Source organism: Amphiura filiformis, chromosome 15, assembly GCF_039555335.1.
Source record: "Amphiura filiformis chromosome 15, Afil_fr2py, whole genome shotgun sequence".
In the NCBI taxonomy this organism is placed as follows: Eukaryota; Metazoa; Echinodermata; class Ophiuroidea; order Amphilepidida; family Amphiuridae; genus Amphiura; species Amphiura filiformis.
In genome coordinates, this window is record NC_092642.1 from 62,242,292 (window position 1) to 62,257,638 (window position 15,347).

The 15,347-nt window shown below is 36.2% G+C and overlaps 1 long non-coding RNA gene across 1 annotated transcript in view; it reads left to right on the forward strand.

Moving 5' to 3' along the window:
- Positions 1–15,347, forward strand: part of LOC140171936 (uncharacterized) — a 65,191-nt gene that overhangs the window by 23,400 nt on the left and 26,444 nt on the right. The window lies entirely within an intron of this gene.

Below are 15,347 nucleotides of genomic sequence, written 5' to 3' on the forward strand. Positions count from 1 at the left end.
AAATTATATACACAGCATAAATACTTTTCAAGTTATGGATAATTTTGTAACTGATAACTTGATATTTTTACTAAATTCCTATTTTGATTAACGGGCTAATTAGTTTCCTGCTTTACACAGGATTGAATAGGGATTATCATAGTTCAACTGTCAATTATTGATTAAATAAACCTCTTTTTGAAAAGTACTTTCAAGGATTTGAAAGTCCATTTAGTCCCAAGGTCAAATACCGTGAAATTAAGAATTCCAAAATTTGATGTTTGATGGGCTTATAACTCAAAAAAACATGCCTGGCGACTTGTTCCGGGTTTTGTTGGAGCTGGTCACAAATAGTATAATATTTCCGTATGCTTTACAATCATCCGAGTTTACTATCGAAGTCATTTTATATAGGGCCAGAATCATGTAATTTAAAATATTTACAGTTTGTTTGCTTTAATGTCACCACTTGCGTCAAACATTTTCGTATCATGAGCAAACAATACAAAGTCTATGGTGGAAGTATTTGTTATTATTATGTCATGTTCGATATATGTACCAGATATGTAAAGAGTAAAGACCATTGAGTCTACTACGAAAATTATAATTTTTAGACCGGACTTTTTATCATTGAAATTCACATATTGTTTTCTTAAAGATAAGCACTTGCACCAATCATAAACAACTATCCCTTTGAATCCGTATTGTTATATCTTATGAAGTATAGAACACATGATCAATTCAAACTGTGTCAAATGCTTTGGATAAGTCTAGATAGAGTCCTATAGTAGTTTCATTATTTTTCTATTGTTTTGAACGCAAATTAAAAGGATAAGTTAGGGTCAAATAACTGTTGATGAAGAACATCCAGTCCAAACATGAGCTTATTGAACCGTACCAATATAGGAGTCCGAAAATACTAGTTTTGAGAAACTCTGTTTTTAGATTTTGCAAATTGTTTTAAAACAACATTTTCAATGCTGAATTTAGAAACAACGTGATATTATAATCAATAAAAAAATATCCTTGAAAATCTGTCTGCTGTTATGTGATAAATTGAGAAATAGTTAAAATTCTTCGTCAGAAATATGCTGCGATGTTGCATAAATCCTAAGATAATTGACCTTGTGTCATGATCACCGTTTGCGTAAAATGTTCTTTTCTATAGAGTTATTAAGTACTACAGCAATCTATCGACTGCTTTAATTATGTTTATTCAAAAGTTATCCATCCCCAGGTAATAGTATACACCATAACCGCTGATGTACCTGAGATCGTCTGAGGTACATTGAAGTAGTATACACCATAACCGCTGATGTACCTGAGATCGTCTGAGGTACATTTCATTATTCCTCATTTTAGTATGTTTCGTTCTTCCTCATCCAATGCCTCTTTCATCTCTTCTTCCACACGGGATATCATTTCCAGTTCAGCCTTCGCGTCTCGTACTACAAATAATAATAATAATAATAATAATAATAATAATAATAATAATAATAATAATAATAATAATAATAATAATAATAATAATAATAATAATAATAATAATAATAATAATAATAATAATAATAATAATAAAAATAAAAATAATAATAACTAGTGGTCACCTGTGCTTCGCGGTCACAATCTTTCATGGTCACGGCCTTTCGGCGGTTCGTAAATAATTGTACTGATATGTAGGGTATGTAAATCCCAGAGGGGGCACTCGCATGTAAAGGTGCCCCCGAGGTGTAAATGTTCTATTTAATATGATTAGTTTCGTTAGTGAGATTATCATTTAGAAATACAATAGCAAGGTGGATTGTTTTAAAGTACACATCATGTAGCACTGTCAGTAGCAGAAAGTAGCAATCAAAATCTTCACAGGTGTAGATGACACTACTCATGAAAAGATGAAATTATGCATGAACAGTTTAAAGGGACGTCCTCAACAGCCCCAAGAATAATTCAGAAGTCAATATAATCATTGTCATCATGTAATTGATGGACATATAGATAATGACCACTGTGCGTTGCTGTGGAGCAAATCACACATTATGGCTCTAAATATTAAAAATAAAAAAATATCAATTTTGAATAAGTTGCCTTTCATTAAGGGGGGGGGGGAGGGGTAATTATTTGCTCTCTAAATGTAAAAGAGTGAAAAACCACTCTGAATTTCAGAGTGAATTTAAGTTAGCTGTAATAGAGTGGGTTTTAGCTCTAAAAGAGTGAAGACAGTACACATATTTCACTCGCGATTTCAAGTGAGCCTCACTCGCTCACAGAGTGGCTCAAAATCTCACTCTTTCTTGGAGTGAACTGTCAGCCAATCAGAAGCGCCGAAAATCGGCCGATATTTGTTGAACTTGTGTAAAAAGATGGCGAACAGTGTGTGAATGAATGGTGAAAAGAAAGCGGATTTGAGGAAGAAATAGACAGCATATGTTGCCGGTATACATGTACGCATATGTAGGTTACGCCGCTTCACGCTTCACGCTTCACCAGACTGTGGTCTGTAAACATGGTAAATGCCAAGTGTTATGTCCTACACCTTTGTACTCACCATTGAACAGTTTGAAAATAGCTTCACAAAATTCATAGTTTTCCATCATTCATCCCACACTGAATTCGACACATTGTGCATCATGTGCTTATAAGCTTTAGACCAGTTCAACATTCCTAGATCGGGCCCTACCCTAGCCTGGGGCCTAGCCTTACAACAATTTGAAGCACGTAGTAGCTGTTATGAACTGCTGTGATATTCTTGTATATAAAATAGGCCTAAATGAATAAATTAATAAATGTTCTTTTCTGATTCACTCTTTTCCGGAGTGAATTTTTTCACTGTTTTTTGAGAGCGAACTTCACTCTAAAAGATGGGTCTCCCTGGCGGCTCTTTTTTGGAGTGAGATTTCACTCTTTTAGAGTGGTTTTTCACTCTTTAACATTTAGAGAGTGATGTGTTCATATAATGCATGCATACCTTCTCTGCGAGCTGCATAACGTCTACGATCTCTTGACAGTTTTGAGTCAGCTCCGAAGATACCTGTACAAACATTGGGTATTAAGAACAAACAGTTGGTTCGTCTATATCTAAATACCTCACGAAAATAAAGTTACACTTTTAACACAAATAAAAATACATGTATCACGATTAACAATACGATACGCCGACAGAGGTTACATTTGTCATCTATTTGTTACCTCAAGGGCAAGGCCGTCAATCGGGAGGGGGCTGGGGGCTGGCTGGAGGATATATCCCCTCCACATTTTTGGATCGGGGCCGGGTGCACAATATCAAAATGTCAACATATGTTAAATCACTCTTAAATATACGGAGTATCTGCACAGACTAAATATAAATTGACCCCGTTTCATTACAAACAACCACTTTTGTAGTCAAATTTGACCCGCACGAGGCCAAAAAGAACCTCAAAAGGGTAATTTTTGACATTGCAAGCGACTGTCAATTATGCACCGACTAAAAGAGGGTCAAATTGACTCCATATTTTAAGTGTACTTTCCTGGTCTAAGTAGGCTTATTGTTAAAATACAGGCAATATTTAGGTCTTATAGGCCTACCTTTTTAGCTACATGTGACGCACCGTTCTGAAGTTGAAAGCAGAAAGGTCAAATGTCACATTTAGGACTCTACGCCCCACCTTCACAAATGGTCTAAATTGTTCGTCTTTTATAAGCCTTTATAAAGGGTAAATAACCATTGAATTCTAGAGACTTTGATATGCGATGTCACGCGTATAACGAAACATCCTGGATATGACAATTATGCAATAATATTTTGTTTGTTTGTTTGTTAATTAGTAGGGTACAGAATGGAAGTCCCGTTCTCGGGTTGAGTACAAGAAGTTTTGAAGGTGTTTCTTTGTAGATTTGAGGACGCTGAATAAAATGAGAGGGGTCTGCACCATCGAAAAGTGTGGAGAACTCTCGCTAGAGGGCGTTTTTCAAAATGGCCACCAAAATCCCTTAAAATCACCCTAACTTGGTCAGAGAAGCACCCAGCAGGACGATTCTATGTCTATACCCATGTTTTCAGGGTCAAGGAATCCAATAGAAACAACATTTATTTTCATTTTAGACTTTTTTATAGTCTATATTTTCTTCATTTCAGCTTAATTTAGCAGTTGTCATGGTTGTGTGCAAATTTCTATTACTATTAGATACGTTGTAATAAAACATGATTTTAAACATTTGTATATTACTTTTCTCTGAAGGCTTGCAGCAAAATTGATATTTTATTTTCCTTGGTATGGGTTTGTGGTTAGTAGTCCGGTAATGATGATGATATGATGATGATGACGACGACGACGATGATGATGATAATGATGACGATGACGACGATGATGATGATGATGATGATGATGATGATAATGATGATGATGAACAAATCAAATCAAATCAAATCAAAGATGATAATGATGACGATGACGATGATGATGATGATGATGATGATGATGATGATGATGATGATTAATACACAAACGAAAAAGAGGAACAAACATGCCTAGCATGTAATACTATTCTTAACATGGAAAAATTTGACCTCTTATCTACTCGCAAACTGAGATTATGCATATGTTATCTCTTCAATAAACATTGTAAAAGTCGATTTGGCCTTAAAAATATGTCACATGTTGTTCGGATTATAAAGACACAGTTTGTTGACCCTATAATGTTTGTGCACTCATAAATTGACCTCTGAGTGTATTTGGTATAAATGCATGATCTTCTATAACAACAGGTTAACTTTCTTGTTGAATGGAGGCCTCGAGGTCACTGAACTGTGTATTTGGAGATGATGTATTTTTTGGGTCATAGCACACGTGTTTTAACATGTTTTTTATACTGGGTACCAATTGCGTGACATGTGCATTTTTCAAGCAAATCACATGCTTTTACAGGTTTGGTGCTATAACTCAATAGGTGTACATGAGAACCCTATAAAAGTATATATATTCTGAGAGCATATACTCAAGCGATTTCAAAAATGATACAATGGGAGTCATTATACAGGGTGACTCATATAATATACAGGGTGTAACAAAAAAAATTAGGACAAAAATATTAATTCAGTTATGGGGGTCACCCCTGAACATACATTGATAATGTAAAGTTTTGACACATGTTTAATACATCTAACTCAATTGCCCACCCAGTCATATGGAACTTTTACCGTTCAAGTACTTTGATTGCGTATATACAGGGTGGTCAAAAATGTGTCGATAATTTACATGAAAAATCATGGTCAAATTAACAATTCTTTGATTTTGAATATTACTAAGTAAAGATTGGCAGAAAATCATTTGGATGAAGCTTTATGCATATTCAGATTCACAGCAACTGTATACTTTTCATATTAAACAAGAAATCTCACTTACAGGGTGGCCCAAACAACACATGTTGTATTGTTACCGTGTCTAAGGAATTAAGAGTTCTTATGGATCACTAGACATTGTACCTGTATTTTTGATTCACTAATCAAGCTAATTAGGTAATTTACATGTTTATAATATTCTTTCACCCCAGTGATACATAAACTTGTATATTTTTAAATGTATTATTTATTACTTTTGCTAATACACCAAAAATGTTTTTACATTTCTGTAGTATCTGTATGCTGCTGTGGTTTAATTTATTTATTTAATGATTCCATTAATTAATTTGATTTAATATATTATACTTCCAAAATATTATTTACTCATTGAACAATGTTTTAGTGTGCCACTTTAGGCTAATCATACCAATATATACTGTTCATTGTAAAATCAAACATCCAAACATCATCCTGCTCGTCTCTCCTGCTCCGCCACCTCCTGCTCCACCACCCCTGCCTAATTCCACTTAACGAGCTTTACTAATTAGTCAAAGTGAATTGTTTTAGTTTTTTCCTCTGATTCTTTTAGCCTGCTAAATTGCTTAAAAAATAAGACCAAAACCAGGTCTCTGTGATGTAGGACTATACTGTTCATTGTAAAATCAAACATCCAAACATCATCCTGCTCGACTCTCCTGCTCCGCCACCACCTGCTCCGCCACCACAACCACCCCTGCCTAATTCCACTTAAAGAGCTTTACTAATTAGTCAAAGTGAATTGTTTTAGTTTTTTCCTCTGATTCTTTTAGCCTGCTAAATTGCTTAAAAATAAGACCAAAACCAGGTCTCTGTGATGTAGGACTAGAAAAATATCAACATCTAAAGTGAGAAATTTTGTCTTGCATGTCACAAAACCACCATATTTGGGGTCCCAACATAAAAAACATGACCTTAAGCAAAAACATATATATGAGAAGTAAACAGGTTACATCTTCTCTGCTGTGACTGATACCATAGAAACGTACTCTTTGTTTAAACATTGCAAGTAACATGAGAGGCAAACATTAATGTTTCATATTGCTTGAAACCCCCCCCCCCCCCCCAAGCAATGTTGGAGCCAATACTAGACCAATTGTCCGTTCCTGTCTCAGTATCAAAACAACATTGACTGGTGGGTGCGGGAGGGGGTGAGAATTTCATACTAAATTAAATCCCTCATCACTGCCATCATCGTCACCATCACGACTCTAATAATCATCTGACATCAGTTGTATTATCCATCATCATCATCATCATCATCATCATCATCGTCATCATTATCATCATCATCGTCGTCGTCGTCGTCGTCGTCGTCGTCGTCGTCATCATCATATCATCATCATTACCTGACTACTAGCCACAAACCCATACCAAGGAAAATAAAATATCAATTTTGCTGCAAGCCCTCAGAGAAAAGTAATATACAAATGTTTAAAATCATGTTTTATTACAACGTATCTAATAGTAATAGGAATTTGCACACAACCATGACAACTGCTAAATTAAGCTGAAATGAAGAAAATATAGACTATAAAAAAGTCCAAAATGAAAATAAATGTTGTTTAGAGTCATTTACAACAGCCTAAGACCTATCATTCCAAGATGGCTGCCAAAATTTCAAAATGAATTTGGCTATATCTCGGGTGCAGAAAGTCCTAGAAGTATGATTCTGGTATACCCATGTTTACAGAGTCTAGAAATCCATTGGAATAATCTAGAACAGCACAGGACCATAAAATCCGAAGATGGCCGCCAAAATTTAAAAATAGCCCCCACTAAAATGCAGAGTTTTGCCTATATCTTATCTTATCAGTGGTTTAGACGGCCTTATCCGGGGTTTACGATCTTTACCTCGGGTTAAGATGCCTTAACATTAGCATAGCGCAGTCTAAACCCCAGATAAGGTATCTAAACCCCAGATAAGGGGTCGTAAACCCAGATTAAGGGACGTAGAACTTAGATAAAGCAGTCCAAACCCCAAATAAGGCGCCTTAACCCTAAATAAGGAACATAAACACCATATAAGGCATGCAAACCCTACGTAAGGTGCCTTAACTCTACATAAGGCAGCTAAACCCCAGATAAGGCGCCTTAACCCCAGATAAGAGACGTACACCCCAGATAAGAGACGTAAACCCCAGATAAGCAGTCTAAACCCCAGCGCCTTAACTTCAGAGGAGGGTTATAACATAGGATAATACAGTCTAAACCCCAGATAAGGCATTTAAAACCCATATAAGGCGCCTTAACCCCAAATAAGGGATGTTAAGCCTAGATAACGCAGGCTTAATTGCAGAACTCGAATCTGTTGTCTACCAACTAATATTTTGAGACCGTGACCTTCTAAAAGACCCCAAAGTGACCCCACAGGATCGGATATGGGGCAAAAATGATTTTTTATTCCAATAACACTTTCAAACATGTCAAATTATTCGTCTGGCCCCATAAATCACAGATATGTAATGTTTGCGCATGTACGATCTATCGTTAAGAAGTTATGGGGCACATAAGGTCACAGGTCGATTTCCTTTTATGTATGGGTCAAAAGTCAAAGTTGCTTTCGTAAAATTTGAGACAAATTGTTCTCCTAGCTAAGAGTTTTCAGAAAAAGAATAGTTTGCACTATCTGCGATGTCTAGTTAGCATGTTACACAGCAAAGAGTCAAAAGATATGTAGGATTACACAGGATGCAATGGAATTTGTATTTATATATCATCTTCCGAACTTGATATCGCTGATAGTAAAAACTATTCTTTTCCAGAATCCCTTGAACGTGAGGAGTAGTTTGCATCCATTTTTACGAAAATCGGAGCAACTTTAGTGTTTCACCCCTGTATAACATGCAAATTGACCTTGGACTTGTTCAGCCTCTTAATTTGGTAACTAGTATTATGTCCAACGCTTTGCATCCATTTTTACGAAAATCGGAGCAACTATATGTACAACTACATGTACAATAACCCTTCTGTTGGGCAGATTGTTGTCAAAATCAGTGTTTCATTACGGATCTCTTTCTTCTGTGCAAAAACTTGACCAAGAGTTCAGATACAAAATTCGACACGTCAAAGCTGCTTTGTTTAAAAAAAATTAATATTGATAATTTAATACGAAGAAATGTCAAAATAAAAGTATTTCGATAATTAAAGATGAATAGTGTATTCATTAAAATAGAATATTAAAAAAGTGATGAACACACAAGATTATGTGAACAAAAAGAAATTAATTGCAATATTTATTACAAAACTGGCAAAAGGCAGCACTGGGATATAATTCCTCCAACCAAATCCGAACTGTTTTGCTTGGTCATATTTAGGTACTTCAAGGTTGTGACGTCTGTTGTGCAGAGAACAATAGGCTATCGTAGAACACCGTTATGAACTGAATACCACTAGAAATGGCACAGCCAAACAACAAGACGAACTAGAGACTAAAACATTAAGTATGGAATATTTTTTTATCCCAAAATATGGTGTTTTGAAGCCAAAAAGGAAAATAAAGGCTGAATTGAAAAATGTGTGCTAAATAGGTTTACATTTAATTCATACTTGTAACAAAAGGCTCAATAGAAATCACATTCTCCGAGTTATACAAAAATATAACAATCTACATTCGCTTATTAGACATTTTTCTGTGAAAAATATGTGACTGGTTGAAAAATCAGTGAAAAATCTGTGTTGGATCTTAGATCTCATGGATTTTTCAACCGATTACAGATTTTTGTCTCCTAGTGATTCAGACAACCTTAAGAATGTTTGCTGCTCAAGGGGTTTCATATCAACCAAGTTTCATGAAAATCCAACTATCTATTATCAGTAACTGCTAACATTGATATGACCTTGATGGTTTTGATGCTTAGGGCCTAATTGTGATTACATGCACCACGTTTTATGACAATCCGACTATCAATGCGCAGTTGACATCAAATGCGCTTGACACCACTTCGAACATTCTGACAATCCAACAATAATATTTAGTCGACCTCAAATGACCTTTAATAATTTTGGCGCAGAATTGTGATCCACAATCTATACTCAATTCACCTCGGATGACCTTGACCTGACCGTCAACATTTCCCGCTTACACCCATCATGTGCATAACAATCTAACTCCTTCAAATTCCTCTCAACTCTCTCATTCATAACTCCAAACTTCTGTCTTTTTACCTTTTCTGTGTTTTACCATTTACCAATATTTAGTAAACAATCCATTAAAAGCATGGCAGTTTATTTGAGATAAATTTATTCGCAATGTATAGTTTACTGATAGTTGCAAGCACATTATCAAAAAAAACACCTGATTACTCAATCCCGGGTCAATCCAATCTTTATTTTCTTAGGCTAGTGTTAAGGGCTGGGGTATGAACGTTTGGACAGTATTTATTTTGGGACATTAGAGCACATCAGACATATCGAATTGCATTCTGAATACGAAGAATGTCATTCTGATATCAAATAATTTTGGTTTTTGAAATTCGCAATTTAATACACATTTTATGGCAAATCATTAAAATTGATATTTTTGATATTTAACAGTACTCGAAGTAAACTTTATAAATCTGATGATTTATACTTAACGTGTATGTAGGTGGGATGAAATGCCGACGATCAATTGAAAAGTTTGACCTTTCGTATTGAAGATATGGATTTTTTTCCCAAAACACCAAAAAAAATTAGGTCTTTTTGGGAAAAAAATCTATATTTTCAATATGAAAGGTCAAAATTTTCAATTGACCGTCGGCTTTTCCTCCCTGCTACATACACTTTAAGAATATATCATTAGATTTATATAATTTACTTCGAGGACTGTTATATATCAAACATTTGAAAAATATCAAATTTTTATAATTTGTCATAAAATTTGTATTATATTGTGATTTTCAAAAATGAAAATTATTTGATATCAGAAAGACATGCTTCGTATTCAGAATGCAATTCGATAGGTCTGAGGTGCTCTCATGTCCCAAAAAATACTGTCGAAACGCAATAAACGCTCATTTTAGATCCCTTAACCCGCATCCCCCACTAATGTCACTCCCAACCCACACATCAATTAGTAATGGTCAGTAGGGCCCCTGTACTCAGCGCTCGAAATAAGGCACGTCCTTGTGTCAAATACCCATGAAAGTAAGCGCGGACCCGCAGATTTCCTTCGGTACCGGTCCGCATGACCCGCAAAAATTGAACCAAGCAAAGAGCAGAAAATCCTTGTTTTGTTGTTCTCATTCTTAATCTTATTCTTAAAATTCCTATTGCCAAATTCGTTAAATGTATACTCGTAGCCCAATCTTGTAGCACCCAGTATTGGTTTTGGGTTTCAAAATATTGCAATTAAACATTGGTTCTTTCAATTTTCTTTCAAAACCCCAAATCTAGTACAAACAATCATTACATTTATAAAGATATAGCAAACTTTCCATGGTAGAGATTGGACGAAGACAGAGTACACCTAAATTAAGTGTAAATTCGGGGTTAACCCGCCCATTGAGGAAAAATTCAATTTGTTTTAAATTAGCATGAAAGTTCATCTGTATTGCTAAACTTCATAATTGGTAAATTAAACTTATGATCTCAACACAAAATTACCTCAAACCACGTACCTCAAATTTTCGGTCACAACTTTGACCTTCATCTGCAGACTGGCAACTCAAGTTTGGGATCAGTGACCTTTTGGACACTTGACCCCAAAACCCGGTCGTACACTCTTGGTAACCCCCGTCGCGGTTGAGAGTTGGTTGGTTGACGCTGATGTAAATTGACTCCTTCACACCCCTTTTAAGGTATCTAGCGTTCCGGTCAAGGATTTTGACTTCATCCAAATCAACTTGGTGGCCGGGGATTCAATGTGGATGTGCTGGGAGACTTCTGACGAGGTAGTGCTCGGACGACGGTGTCGTGAGAATCTGGTTTTCAATGATCTTTCAGTCTCACCAATGTAGGATTCGGAACGGTTTTTATCTTTAGGCGAGACAAGTAGCTGTCTCAGAGTTTGAAATCACTCCGATAGTTTGTCATTTTTTTATTTAAATGTGCAGGCTGGGTTTTCAATGAGCAGACGGCTGAAGCTTGCCATATTCTTTCAACACATAATTCAAGTGCAAATCTGTCAATAGGTTTTTATAGAAACCAAAAATAACGCGAGATATCCATGATTTTGTTCAGATGCAGATATTTAAATATAAGTATGAATATCAAAAGCATATGACACCACCATACGCCATGCATAACTCGGTTAGCCCAATTCAGACCCACTGATAGTACAACGCCGCAACATGTTTCTCTTTTTCCAATTATAGCTATGAATAAAATTATCTCAAGTGGGGGTCATTTCAAATCATCTCATTACAACTCATTTATAAGCTCTTGTATGTTTTGTATGTATGCAACTACATGTATGTGGTCTAATAGGAAAGCGCTTATCACTGAGGCTGTCAATTCTACAGACACAGTAAGACAGCACAAGCTTCAAAGTGTCCCCGTCAACAATAGCATTTTGACTCTGTTATATGGAATTGGAAAGACATCCATATAGCTGAATTTATACTAAATTTACATCACTGAGTGATAACGATTGTTTTTTAGCCAATGAGGTTATTATTATAACTTTTTTTGTTGCATTGGAAAAAGCGAGCTACCTTATTGGTCAAATACCAATCGCTCGTCGCTCAGCGGCGGAGTATAAATTCAGTTTATTTTGTAAGTGGAGCTAACAGCGGCTGGCGGTGTAATTGCACAGCCACGTGCTTTGCTGCAGTGTGTATTTCTATTGGTTAGTCTCCTTCTGTACAAAAATAAATTCTTTACCTGGGAATGACGACGCCGTGTGTTAGATGTTCTTAATTCGTTGTCAATGTCAGGAGTGAAGTTGGGTACATTATTTTATCTACCATGACCAGTGATGATTAAAATCTTAGATTGTTTATCACATATTCCTAGAATGAATGTTTAGAATACTAGCAATATTGGGAATGAAGAACCCTGAGAAATTGAGTAAAGTTGATTTTGGACTACCCTGTGGCACCGGATGCAGAGTGCCCCGGGGGTCATGCAGTTCTCAATATGTGCGTTTTTTAAACAAGATTTTATTCTTCTATAAATATTTTATGTTTTGTTGACCAATCCTCAAGTATAAGAAAGTGTATTTCACCAGATTACTAAAATTGACAAAACGACTGTTAAACCAATATTTTCAATCTCTTTATCTCGACAAATTTGGTTTTAATTGAGTTTTATTTTCATACCCAAAACAGTCACACATTACAAAATATGATTATTTGCAGAAAATTCTTTACACTTAAAAACATAAGCGATTTCTTAAAGACACTGAACCTAAATAACCCGTGGTCAATAGATGGCGATATCTGTTCTGCGTATTTTGATACCTTATATGACACGTTTCGACTTTACTTTCTCAAGTTATAAAAATGTGGATGGATCAAAGCAAGAGAGCATTTTGAAATTGGTGCGGGCAAAAAAAATTTCACCCCACTGATGAGTAAAAAAAAGTCCCCACCCAAGACACGTTTTGTGTGCAGTATAATGAATGATGTACAAAAGACAATTACGAAAGAGTTGGGCGATATGGGACAATAAGACCAACATAGACTACCCCTTTCATTGAAATAAAATAAATTGCTAAATATAACTATTACAGATTATCACGCAAGAATATAAATAGTTTCCAAGAGTTAATTAAAAATTAATAAGATTAAATGCAGTTTATATTTGATGCAAAAGTGTTTGATTGAATTGGCTACTTTGAATTTATAGTTATATTAACCCTAACCCCCACCGGGCTTTTTCGCGACGGGAAGGGAAAGAAGGAAGGAATAAAGAGAAAAAAGAAAGAAAGAAGTTGTTTGCTCTGGGCGGGATTCGAACCCGAGACCCCTCGCATGCCAAGCACTGGGTCGGCGACACCTTGCCACGGGTCTTGGGCTTTGCTGGCCAGCGAAACCGTGCCTATAGACGAATCCAAATTCACGCATTCCTACACCTGACTAGCAGCCTTTAGTTGGGTCCCCGTCGGCTACAATGCACCCAAAATGTGAAATGATTCGGCCTTGGTGGACATTTTAAACTGCATTCCATCACCCGTTTTACACCTTCCGTGAAAACACAGGTAGACAAAAGAATGATTAAAGTTTACAACACAATGCAGTTCCCTTCGGCAAAACACACAGCTTCTACATGGTCTATTCGCTGTTGAAGTGACGTAATAATCGGATTAACTACACGCGGTATCTATGCATTGAACCATATCATTCGCTACAAATGGATGTACTTGCGAACACAAGGACTATGTATGAATAGATGCGACGGGATTACCTGCGGAATTATCTCTATTGTATATATTATTTTCTATTAACCCTCCTCGTCCTTGCATCTTCTCTAGGTGTTAGGCGGCTTTTATTTGCACAATTGAGCGCTCAAAACACCAGGTGGTGCTAGCGGGGACCCGAAAATGGCCGACCAAATCCTGACCATGACTTGGCTCGTTGGATTCGTCTATATCACTTAGGGCGATTGCGTCATCACACCACGTGGGATGCACGCACGAGTAGTATTTTGTAGTACTTGGTCCTGTTAGGGTTAAAGCAGCCTATACTGAGTTTCGATAGTGGTAACCTAACCCTAACCCCACCGGGCCTTTTCGCGACGGGAAGGGAAAGAAGGAAGGAATAAAGAGAGAAAAGAAAGAAACAAGTTGTTTGCTCTGGGTGGGATTCGAACCCGAGACCCCTCGCATGCCAAGCACTGGGTCGGCGACATCTTGCCACCGGTCTTGGGCTTCGCTGGCCAGCGAAACCGTGCCTATATATCACTTAGGGCGATTGCCTCATCACACCACGTGGGATGCACGCACGAACAGCGCATATATCAAGTAGTGTTTTGTAGTACTTGGTCCTGTTAGGTTTAAGGTTATACTAAGAAACGTATAAAAAACGTATAAAAGACGTATAAAGTTGTTCTCTGACACAGAGTTTTCTCAGTAAAATAAATTTGAAAATCATTCGTTTAAAGCCTTTTTTCGCACCACTTTTTTTTTCTTCAACTTACGTCCCTCTGGAATCAAGTCTTGAAAATCCATTGTATTTAACCTTAAGGGAGTTTCACAACAATGGGCCGGTAGTCCTAATTGAATGATCAGTGAAGAACTTCTTGTTTGATTATTGGCCCTACTTAAAGTTGTGTCTTGTGTGATATATATCTACAAATATCGGACCGTTTTACAAAGAAATGATTGAATGAGCATATTTTAACAAAAATATATAGTTGTACATGAATATATCCAGTTCTAATTTATCGTATTTATGAAATAGTGGCCCAGAATGGCGTCGATAGTGACTAGTTGATATGGTTATCATGGTTGTCATTGCCTATTTTTGTAGCAAATGCAATTTTCCCGGGATTTGTTTCAAAATATGTTTTATTGTGTTCCGCAAAATAAGTACTCCATAATTAATGCAAGGATAAGAATACAGTAAAGCGTATGCAAAACGCGCACAGGCATGACACATTTTGAGTCAATTTTCCGTTAAATGGTTTTAGATATTCCATATGATTTTTTTTCATAAGATTTTCATAGTTACACTCAAGAATGTCATCCCAGTTATGTGTCATATAAAATATAACAAATAATATAATTTTCCGTATGCTGTGGAATTATTTTTCTATCGAAGTCATTCTAGAGGCCACAATCATGTAATTAGTTTCATTAAACGTTTACAGTTTGTTTGATTTAAAGGTGGGTAACCTGATTGACAGCCTCATCCCCAACTTAACCATATCAAAATGCAGATTTTGATATCAGGTGAACGCTCATATTTTTCTCAAAAACATATTGAAATTTGGGGTTCCAAATCGGTATATTTCCGAAGAAATCGTCAAAAATAGTTTCGAATTAGTATACCACGTTTTCGACTAATTCAACAGTTTTTTGATGATATCTTCCAAAACACACCGATTTGGAAATCCTAATTTCAGTATGTTAATGAGCAAAATAGGATCGTTC